Below are 12,258 nucleotides of genomic sequence, written 5' to 3'. Positions count from 1 at the left end.
CATTATGTTCTCAGAGAAGCCATATTTTCAAGCAATAACTTTCAAGCATACTGAAATTTGAGATAGATAACAATGTACTGCTTACTGAGCATATTCAGAGGCCTTCTACCATGGGATTTATCCAAAACAATGCAGACAATCTTGTTATTCTTGAAAGTAGCATTATGGGTTCTTATCAGAGAGACAAATATCTTAAAATATCACCAAGCTTCATAACATAAAGCTGTGAACTTTACAGAAATTGTTCTTTAAAAACTCTTTGGAGTAATGAATTACTTCATGCCTTAAAATATTTACCCATTTTCTATATACCACAAAGATGCAGGTCATCCAGATCCATTCTAAATCAACACAGATATTTCAGGGCTCTAAGTGTATTTTGCTTATTTGGTTCAAATGCAGGACTAAATTATTAGCTATGTTCATTTTAAAGCAGGCTTGAATCTATGTGATTTATTTAATTTTTTTTTCTTCCACTGGATTGTTTCAACATTTCTTAGGATGTAAAGAACATTTATCACAGATTTCTATGGAATAGAATTCCAATAAATTAACCTCTTCTATGACTTGAAAGGTGTTAATTAGCTTTTTTTTTCTCCCCCTGGTAAAACATCCCACCAAATGTTTGTTCATAAAATTACAAAGTTGGAAAGAACCTTAGAGGCTATCTACTTTGTAGGTTACACTGATTTAATTTTTAAAAAATGTCATCCTGGATCTTCTTAGATTCCAGCAAGCATCTGGAGGTTTTTTTTTTTCCCCAGCAATCGATAGGCAACTTTTGAGAATCTGTTGATCCTTGGAAGCTGAACGCATTTGACATAATTGCTCTAGTGCTCGCTCACTCTCTCCAAAGTTCTCCTTGATTTACCAAGAAACTATAGGAAATAAAGGATCAGAAATGTTATCTGCAGTAACAATGGTGGAAAGCAAAATATAAATGTAGCTGGACACAGGTATAAGCCCATATTTAGACCCACTGATAAGGGTAGCACAATATCAGTATATCTTCTTATTTCATCAGAAGATTTTCATCTGGCAGCACAGGATAAAGTGGTTGCACCATGTTGGGACAGGAAGGGGTGATCAATCTTCCTTCAGGTTGTCCTATCAATTTTTTTTGTTGTTAGTTGCGAAGTCGTGTCCGACCCATTGTGACCCCATGGACAACATTCCTCCAGGTCTTCCTGTCCTCTACCATCCCCTAGAGTCCATTTAAGCTCATGCCGACTGCTTCAGTGACTCCATCCAGCCACCTCGTTCTCTGTCATCCCCTTCTTCTTTTGCCCTCAAACTTTCCCAGCATTAGGCTCTTCTTCAGTGAGTCCTTCCTTTTCATTAGGTGGGCAAAAGTATTTCACTTTCATCTTCAGGATCTGGTCTTCTAAAGAGCAGTCAGGGTTGATCTCCTCTAGGGGCTGTCTCTGAAGACTACTAAAAACCGCAGATGGTCCAGAATGTAGTAGCTCTTGTCAGCAGGCAAAAGTCTTAAAATGGTTTGGTGTGTAACTCCCATCCTTTGGAACAAGCTTTGTCCTGAGTTTTAGGTAGCCCACATCCTTGTCATTTTCATAAAAACAATGGAAACATGGTTTTCCCCACCCCCTCAGCAAGCTACTTGTTCAGAGGCCCCACTGGATTTTTAAGAAAATTAATTTTGCTGAATTTTGCTGAGTCCAATCATATTTTGATATTGAAATTATTGACGGTTTTATGCCATACATTATTTCCATGTCTAGTCTAGAATTGGACAAGTAGACAGTGTTGAAGTAAATTAATATAAAATAATATTAAATAGTGTTTCGGAAGCTAACTAGATCAGGAAAGTATGTGTACCAAAACACTGTATGTTGCAACAAATAGATGTCAACTAAAACAAGATCTGTTAAAAAAACAGAAGGTTCGTTGCTCTGCCCTAGTAAAGCATTTTGAATTTAGATTGACCAAACCTTGCTATTCTCAGCTCTCAATCTCAGTCTAAAGGACAGAATTTTTCAATTTCCTGGATTAAAATATGCTGAAAATAATTATACTTCAGGCATAATGAGTATAATAATTTTTGTACTTCAGAGATCTTCAAGCAGTAAAGCTAAATGGGGTAGGAAGGCATGTGAAAAGTATTGTATGTTTGTTCTATATATACAGCAAAGATTGCCTGTGGAGATTTGGATCTCCTGAAGTGCTAAGCACATTTGTTTTAATTAAGCTATATTTTCCTCACTAAACTAATTATCAACCTGGGCTTGAATTAAAGACTTGTTTCAATGTTGCCAAATATGCTTCCCTTGACTGTAACTGACTTTTCTTCAGTGTGAAGGAACAATAGCAATAGCACTTAGACTTATATACCGCTTCACAGTGTTTTTACAGCCCTCTCTAAGCGATTTACAGAGTCAGCATCTTGCCCCCAACAATCTGGGTCCTCATTTTACTGACCTCAGAAGGCTGGAAGGCTGAGTCAACCTTTGAGCCTGGTGAGATTCGAACTGCCAAATTGCAGGCAGCCGGCAGTCAGCAGAAATAACCTGCAGTACTGCCCTCTGCGCCACCGTGGCTCATGTGAATCAACAAGCACCAGATTCATGTGACTGTTTTAAAACCGAAGTGCCAGCACTGTCTGAAGACATCTCCGTGGTCATGTGGCCAGCATGACTAAATGCCAAAGGTGCATGGAACGCTGTTACCTTCCCACCAAAGGTGGTCCTTATTTTTCCACAACCCGTTATGCGGCACTAGGGATTCAAACCACTGAATTGCCGACCTTTCGATCAACAAGCTTAGCATCTTAGCCACTGAGCCAACGCGTCCTTAGAAGAAGATTGGTGATGTCATAAACAGAAGATAGGTGATGTCCTTTCCCTTGCCCTGTGTTGAGGGAGACCTGTTCAGCTGAATCCTCTTTCAAACCAGTTGTCCTCTCTGTCCAGAATATGAACCTAATGACCAACCCTCAAGAGTGCTAATGACTGGATACCTGAAAAAAAAAAATCCTTTCATTCTCTATAAATTAGTTGGAAATGAAGAAGCTTTTTGGGTGAGGAGCAAACCATTTCCAAAGGTAAAAAAACAAAGTCCAGTTGTCTTTTGAAAAAAAGTGCCTTTGGGACAACCAAAGGCACTTTGATTGATTGAGAATCTCCAGGGCTGGATTTTCCTATAGGCTAACTAGATCAAGAGGGGCCTACATTCAAATTGTTAGCAAAATTAAAATTACACTTTCACTATAGGTGAAAGGGCCTCATAAGTGGAATAGCCTAGGGCCTCTTTTCATCTAAATCCGGCCCTGAGAATCTCCATAGTAAAATAGCAGCCCTTCCAAGTCCTCTTTGAAGGGACACTTTATTTACCAATGGCCTCATCTTACATTCTTCATCTTGCAACAATAAAGGAGAAATTGATCTTATTTATTAGATTATCATAGCTAGAAATGGTTTGCCCATCTCCATTTTTTCTTCCACAGATATTGTTAGGATTGCTTTTTGGTTGAAAAGGTAACAGTAGATTCATCCAGGCTGCATTGGGAATTTGGAGGTAATTTGCAGTTTGTGTGTATTTATGAAGGATGAGGGAAAGGATTATGGCTATTTTACTGCTACTGTCTAACAGGATGGAAGCTTTTCTCTCACAGCTCTGTCCATCTGCTCCATATCCAACTCCATAAAATATGTAATCTGAGATAATCTTCGTATGTAACTGATGTAATACCCTGGTCCAAACAAAGATATAGTTTCCCTTTAATTTTGAATTTTCTCTGAATCAACATCCTATGTCTCTGTGATAGACACATCAAAAGGCACAAACTATGCCTGATAATTTTGGGGTGGAAATCTAGAATTCAGTTTGTCAGAATGTGTAAACCCTCCCCCCCCGGGGGGGTGAAATCCAGCAGGTTCTCACAGGTTCTGGAGAACTGGTAGCAGAAATTTTGAGCAGTTCGGAGAACCGGCAAATACCACCTCTGGCTGGTCACAGAGTGGGGAGGGAATGGGGATTTTGCAGTATCGTTCCCCTGCCACATCTACCAAGCCACACCCACCAAGCCATGCCCACCAAGCCACGCCCACAGAACCTGTAGTAAAAAAATTGGATTTCACCACTGCCCACCCCCCCCATGGAATAAGTGTGCCTTTGTATGGAGGTAAGTGAAATAATCTGCACAGTAGTATCATTTCTAGGTCTTTTTTTCTATCCTTTGTCATTTCTTAAGATATTTAAATCCAAAGTTTAAAATTACCTACCTGGTTTATTTTTCTAAAGGACAGTGGTTCATATTAAGAATGCAAGAAGCTGTGAATTTTCCATCAAAAAAAATGAAGCAGCAAAGCTCCAAATGCCTTTTTTCTTTTTCCTTCCTCTCTTTCGTTCCCACACACTGATGTGATTTCTTTGCAAGTCACAATGGTTTGTTCCCACTGAGTCACAACTAATGGCTAAGAGCAAAGAATTTCAGATGGTATTAGAAAGAAAAATTTCCACCCAAGACATCTGGTGCTTAATTTCTGTGTATTGCTTTGAAGAAGGCAAAATTCCAAGGTGGAGATCAATTGGAATCAAGAAATTCCTCTCTTTAACCTCTATGGTTGCATTTTTAAACCATAGCAACTTTAAGATGTGTGGACTTCAACTTGCAGAAGTCCCTGGCCAGCTTGCTGTTGGGATTTATGTTTATATTTTTCATCTCACAATTTTCATTTCAAGGCTGTTACAGGATGCGAAGAGCTTTATTGGAGCATAGAAGTCTGAAAAGTTACAAGATTGGTTCTGATACATACTTTAGAAATGCAGAATAGAGTCTCATAATAAAGTCAGGGACAATCAGGTTCCTTGATTTCAGAAATCCCTTAAGCAACTTTTCCCCCTTACCCCAAAGATGATTTTTAAAGAGGCAACTTTTGGGAGTTGGTAGTATATTTAATTCACTGGAAAGAAATAGCAGTTTCCTAAAGAATTGGATAAACTAAAATGTGCATGCTTCATTTTGAAAGTTCTCACTCTAAATTATTTTCAACCTAATGTAAAATTAGTTGACTAAAAACCTCATCAGAACTGAGATTAAAATAGTATCCCAGAACTGGGATACTATGTGCATTCCACAGGACAATCTCTACAGAATTTAAGAAGCATAGCTAGAATAATCTGTCAGTTATAAAACACAGGCAAAATTCAAAATCCATTTAATACATGATTTCTCTTTTAGAGTTTTGCTTTATTGTGGTTGTTTTGATGCAACCTGCTTCAGGGGTTTATTTTTCTTTAATATTGTCCATTTAACATGGATAATTAAACATAAATAAATGCCAGAATTCCAGAATTTTGCAGTTTGTTGGGTTGTTCTGTGCCATTGTCTCCCTTTTTCTATTTTATGAATTGAGAGATGGGAGTATTTATAGAAATCTTGATGGAGTGTGTGCGCACCTATGTAACTCAGTCATTTGGTAGAAACTAATCTTTGGTAGAAGATGCAGAGCTACAGAGAAAGAGCTGACACCAAATCATAGCCAAACTACTTCAGTTCTTTCAAAGAGCAAAAAGTTGATGTGTCTGAAAGTGTTAACCTGGGGTTCATTTATTGATGAAAACTTAAATATGAATATGAATAGTTCCTATTAACAGGAGCTTTCACCCAAGGTTATATTTTGATTTGATCAACCTGGAGCCCATTTTCTGATGGCTAACAATTAAATTGAACTCATCTGCATTAGTAGGGCCAGTACAGAAAAGTACCATTTCTTTAGTTTAGAAGACAGCAATGCTAGGGCTGATACCTATCCACATTAAAAAAAAAGAGAGAGAGAGATAAGAATTGATACAGTGAATGAAATTTTGCTACTCCAAAAGACCTGTAGTAGGCAAAGAGTTTAATTAAAAAACAGCTATAAACCAAGGGTGGATGGGCAGATAAAAGGAGGGAAGGAGAAATACTTTATTACAGTCACATACCAAAATAGAGGAACAACTGAAGACATAATTTACAAGAAAAGGCACTATGAACAAGCTACCTGGCATAAACACAACCATGATCTACTTAAACATATGTTTGCATTCTGAATTACAAATGAAAGAGGAAAGCTTTGGGTCTTGGTCATCCAGAAGGTATCTAACATTAAAGTTCATTAGGGTGCCAGAAATATTCCTAATCAGAAGCAATATTATACTATTGGTATTCTTATATAGGTGAAAGGGGACACGGTGGCTCAGTGACTAAGATGCTGAGCTTGTCGATCAAAAGGTCGGCAGTTCAGCGGTTCAAATCCCTAATGCCGCGTAACGGGGTGAACTCCCATTACTTGTCCCAGCTTCTGCCAACCTAGCAGTTTGAAAGCATGTAAAAAATGCAAGTAGAAAAATAGGGACCACCTTTGGTGGGAAGGTAATAGTGTTCCATGCGCCTTTGGCATTTAGTCATGCTGGCCACATGACCATGGAGATGTCTTTGGACAGTGCTGGCTCTTTGGCTTTGAAATGGAGATGAGCACCACACCTTAGAGTCAGGAACGACTAGCACATATGCGCGAAGGGAACTTTTACCTTTACCTTATACAGGTTATAGTAAATCAGATTGTGTGCCAATATTTTAATGGCACCCAAATTACTATCAATTTCACATATATTTATGAATTTTCCTTCTACTACCATTGCAAAAAGAATATTAAATTAGATGAGTGGTAAATATCCTGTAGTATTTTTAAAAAAGAGGCAACTGCTCAAAGTAATTGCGTATGACAATATATGTGGGGCACTGGTTATTAACATCTACCTTTTTCTGCTTTAGGGTACTGCAGTTTGGTTTGCTTGTGGTGTAATTTCCTCAACACTCAACAACCTATGCTAAAGCATTTTCTCTTCATTCTTGTGTTTCTAAATGGATGTAAAACTATCAGCAGGTATTAAGGGACTTAGAGAATCTGTGGAAAGAAAAATATCTTCAGTCATAAATTGAAGATATTAATCCACGCCTGGCTTTACCTTTAGCAAACCTATTTCTCTATGAACAGCCACACTGGGGATGTTTAATGAGGTGACAATTGGCCAACTACTCATATCAAAGTCAGAAGTACCAACGTAACATTCAACAATTCCTTCAGTATTCTCCTTATATGGAAGTATGATTGCAACATTGAATATTGCTTGTAAAGGCTACAAAGGAAGCAGGAAATCTACTGAATCTGTAAAGCACTTTTGAAGAACGTAAAGCACTTCAAAACCACCTGATCTTATGAGCTGCATCAAAACAAGTTGCCATTCCAGTGTGAGAATCTGAATTTGAGGTGTTACTCATTTTGAAGGCTCACTGAATGAAAACACTTCTAAGAAACTTTGCACAGTCTTTGCAAGTAACTTTGCAAAGGGAGAAAGTCAGAAAATGAAAAGATAATTGTAAAGTAGGACTGTTAGATATCTAAGTGGTTTGGTCTGGTTTACAAGAACCAGTTATTATTTTTCCCCTAGAAAACTCAGTGGTGCTGGATGATGTTCAGACTCACCCAGCAACTTTATCAAAGTATGGAAGTAACCTGCCACATCACTCGTCCCATGAATTCCAGGACAACTACGTTCAAAAGAAACAACTCTTCAGCAGCTCCATTTCCACTGGTTCCTATCACCTTTGGACACAATGAAAATCGTTATTAGCCCTGGTGTCAAGTCTGGGATCAAATGTGACACTGTTGGTCTTTAGTGTTAAAGTTTCTATCATAAGATTACATTAAGCTCTCATTCAGCCATATGTAAAAAATAATGGAGTTGAGATGTAAACTTGCACAATAACCAGAAAGTTAAATTTAGTACAATTATAATTCTGATAAGAGAAAAATATCAAAAAGGAATGTTTTGAATCTTGTAGCCAAGTGGCAAGAATTAAGTCCAATTTTTCAGCTTGTCAAAAATGTGGGAGAAATAATAGATTTCTGGTCCATGGGCACACCTTTTAATCAAATATGGATGGTGGTGTGCACGCATTGGTAAGTGTGCATGCTATGGTAGAAAGTAAATTTCATTCATCATTTTAAAATAGAGCATCGGAATCTGTTACCTTGGAAGATAACACAGCTTCAGAAGTGCAGCATTGTAAATTGGCAGATGGCACGGCTGAGATTTTGTCTAAAACTCAGGCTCAATGGAACAGCTGTGCTTATGTTTACATGGTAAACTCCAGCCTAACATTTTCATCTTTTTTTCTTTAAATCAATCAATAAATATAAAGCTATGAAAACCTACATTATGCTGATTCACCAGATGATTTTTGATTATCACATACTAGCAATTTCCCTAATTTTTCAGATCTCCAAAGCATTTTTTTACTTTTAACAGATGTTGAACAGATGTTTATTTCTTAGCTAAAGCCAGATGGGAAACGATTCTGTATATGGCTAATTATTCAGCATGCCGAAAGTGCCTCTTCCGTAACTGAAGCAGCATACGGAAAATTTTACTCATATTCAGGAGATACATCTTAATTGCAGCCATGATGCTGGGCCAATTAGGTTCCACAAAGTCCAACATATTATTTAATACCACATCTGTAGGATGGCTGGCTACTACAAACTTATAAAGAAATGTCAGCTTCTTCATTTCAAAGTTTGACTCTCTGCTCATCTTGCCTCTGACCTGGAATTCATGAGCAACAGCTGGAAACTAAACCTCTAAACATCTGTTCCTATTTGATCTCACAGCTGCTCTTGATACTTGTAGTCTTGGCAAAATTTTGGACCACCTCTTGGGCTTGTGAGTGTGGAGAACTCTGTTCCAGAGGTTTTCTTCTCTCCTCCAGAGTTAGTTACTGTTAACATAGTAGAAAGTTGGGTGCTGCTAGCCCCCCTTTTATTTAACAGGACATGAAGCTACTCAAAGAACTCACCTGCATCAAAATGTCAGGTATTATCAGAATCCTGATGATGATCAGTTGTAAATAGCAATCCTGCACTGGGGGCTATGAGGATCTGAATGGGGGAAAAAAAACTTGGGCTGAAACGGGTCAAGGTGGAATTAATTTGGAATTGAAATAAAAGTCAGCTAAGACATGTCATATTTTAACTTTAGTTTTATCTGGGGCAGGGGCGAAATCCAGCAGGTTCTGACAGGTTCTGGAGAACTGGTAGCGGAAATTTTGAGTAGTTCAGAGAACAGGCAAATACCACTTATGGCTGGCACCAGGAGATTTTGCAATATTCTTCCCCCAGGAGTGGGGAGGGAATGGAGATTTTGCAGTATCCTTCCCCTGCCATGCCCACCAAGCCATACCATGCCCACCAAACCATGCCCACAGAACCGGTAATAAAAAAAATTGGATTTCACCACTGAGCTGGGGTTATGATCTCCCAAACTTAACAGGTTCATTGTTTGGAGGTCTTCTTGGACTCACAAATCCACGTCAAGGACCAGTAAGCACTTATGGATAGAAGGGTCTTTATCTTACCTTTATTTTATTTTATTTTATTTTATTGCTTTATATAGCCATCTACTTGGCCCATGACTAAAGACAATGTACACATAACACAATTAAAAACAACACAATAAAACAAATTGTAAAAAAAAAAAAACCCACCCTAAGGCACATAAATGCATAAAATTCCAGGAAAATTCATCAAATAGGTCATACTGCTGCCAGTTCCAACAGGAAAAAAGGGGTATTTAATGACTTTCAGAGGCTCAAAAGAGATGTTACCCTAAAACAGAGGTCTTCAAACTTGGCAGCTTTAAGACTTGTGGACTTCAACTCCCAGAATTCTCCAGCCAGCATAGCTATGCTGTGAGTGGTAACCAAAGACAGTCCCATGTAAACCACATTGTGACAATCAAATTATGAGATGATCAAAGTATGAATGATCATGGGCAGAGCTTCCTGATCCAGAAGTTAGCACATAATAACTGTAGAAAGGCCTTCTAAACTATGGATGTGATTTGTTGTTTGAGCAAAAGCCTAGCCACACACTGCACATTGAGTTCTTTGATTTGGAATTAAAAAAGGGAAATCTCTGGATCCAATGTCTCAACAATCCACAGGTACTTGTTCTTATGAGAGTTAATTATGAGCCTATTCTCCTATTTCCAGATCTCTACAGCTTTCAGATATCAAGTCAGAACCTTGACATATCACCTGGAAAAACCAGGGTGAGATGTAAAATCATTAAACCACCCGTAATGACGATTTATGGATCAGGAGGTCTTGAATAATGTGGATCAACTCTTGTTTTGGTTATTGCCATTTGCTCTACCTAGGGTTCTATTTGAAGATCATCCAGAAGTTACAGTTGATGAAAAATATAGAAATTAAAATAGATAAGAGCATTTCTCAATTTGCCTTTTGAACAGCACTGCCATAAAGGTGTAAGAGACTGAATCTTACAGTTTGAAGCAGTTACTTTTCTTCATTATTAATGGCTTATTCTAGTATCTGCAATACAACCACCTTATAAAAATCTATATTGTTGTCTGCAGTCTTTCTAGTTCAAGTATTGGTCTGGGTGAAACTTGGCAAGAAATGGTATACTCAGAAAGTGAATATAGTAAAACAAGAAGAAATAAAGGTCAAGAATCACTGGAGGGTGGACAAATGTAGAATGAATACAAAGTAAGAGACTGGTACAAGAGATGTACTTTAAACTGATTATACATATGCAGACACTGAATGAAGATGGAACTGCAAATAAAATTAAATACTATGGAAGAATAGTGGATGGCCTAAGAGGAAAGGGAAGACCATGAAAGTCTTACTTGGATGGAGCAGATGAGATACTCTAAAAATGTGATGTGAAAATTACAAAAGAAAAAAGATAATACATGCAACAGTATCAGGAACAGATGTCATCAGAGATGGTTTCAAAGATTTAAAGGTATGAAGAGACATAGTGAAGAGCCTTAAATCAGATCTAGATATATTTCCCTTTTTCATGCTTTTAGCTTCTCTGGCTTACATTTCTTACTTCCAGTTCTTCAGTCATACATTTGGACTACAATAGTTGTGATGATCCCAAATCTGTTGTGGCCCCGCCCTCTGAGCCTATCTCATCAGAGGAAGAAGGCTCCGAACATGAGGGAGAGGAGTCAGCCAGGCCTCCCTCTCCAGGCCCCTCCCCTCTGGCACTGTCTCAGGTGCCGGCCGAGGGAGAGGAGATTAGCCAGGAGCCAGGTGTCTCGGATGAGAGCGAAGAAGGAGACCCGTCGTTCCTGGATGCACGCCAATGAAGGCGTGATAAACGGTTGCAGCAGTTAAGGAGGCGTGCTAGGGATTAGAACTGAGTCACTGGACCACACCCCAGAGACTATATAAGAGAGGGTGGTGGCTGGTAAAACTCCGTCACGAACAAAAACTAACGCTGGCTAGTCACTTGAACAACGTCTGAAGCTGCCGAAGGGATATTGTTTTTACTGGACTATTTACAATGCGTATGTAATTTTATGTTATCTGTTGCAGTAAAGCTCTTGGCAGATGGTGCTTATATTGTTGCCAAGTTTGAGATAACGACCTGTGTGCATGCCAAGTACTTTCTTACCCTTGGCTGGCTGTGTTTGTGTGTGTGTGTAGACGGGGACAGATCAAAATCACAAGTCTCCATGTTTCCTTATTTCCTTCCTTCCTTCCTCCCTTCCTTCCCTAATCATTGCAATTTACTTTGATTCTGCAGAGTGTAACTGAAATGAATAGAATGATTCCAGATTTCTGGTGCACATTTAGTATATGTGGAATCAACATAATAATCCTTTCTTTCCATTTCAACCTTGAATTCTTTGTGGACAAGATATGAACTAGGGCAGTGATGGTTAACCTTTTTTTCCTTGGGTGCCAAAAGCATGCATGCGTGCACTATTGCATGCATGTGTGTGCCCACACCCATAATGCAATGCCCCTCCCACATGCCCCACTCCTGCACATGTGTACGCGATCCCCCGCGCATGCACATGCAACCTCCCCTTTTGGCCTTGCCTCCCAAAACAGCTGGGGGAGGAAAAAAAGCCTGACCTCCCAAAATGGCTGGGAAGGGGGGAAAAGCCTCACCTCCCAAAACAGCGCTGGGAGGGGATTTCCGGAGATCTGGGAAAGATCTGGGAAAGCACGGGCAGCAGAAAGTGAGGAGAAAGGTAACCTCCCCCCCCATGCACAATTGTCTCCCACTTGCCAGGCAGAGACCGGAAAATCAGCTGTCCAGCGGGAAGCTCTGGAGCATGCGCAGTGGAGCTAAGCTGGGTGACGGCTCACGTGCCCGAGAGAGGGCTCTGCATTCCACCTGTGGGATGCGTGCCATAGATTCGCCATCACGG

General features: G+C 39.2%; 1 long non-coding RNA gene across 1 annotated transcript; it reads left to right on the top strand.

Annotated features, from left to right (window-relative positions):
* Positions 1-2,867: 2,867 nt before the first annotated feature.
* On the top strand, positions 2,868-8,216 carry LOC148113062 (uncharacterized). The gene is made up of 2 exons (XR_015728497.1): positions 2,868-3,058; positions 6,773-8,216. It is a non-coding gene; the product is annotated as an uncharacterized LOC148113062 (long non-coding RNA).
* The last annotated feature ends 4,042 nt before the right edge of the window (positions 8,217-12,258 follow it).

Source organism: Pantherophis guttatus, chromosome 6 (genome assembly GCF_059756535.1).
Source record: "Pantherophis guttatus breed Tessera chromosome 6, ASM5975653v1, whole genome shotgun sequence".
Lineage (NCBI taxonomy): Eukaryota > Metazoa > Chordata > Lepidosauria > Squamata > Colubridae > Pantherophis > Pantherophis guttatus.
The sequence above is the reverse complement of the archived record's forward strand: the minus strand, read 5'-3'. Positions and strand labels throughout refer to the sequence as shown.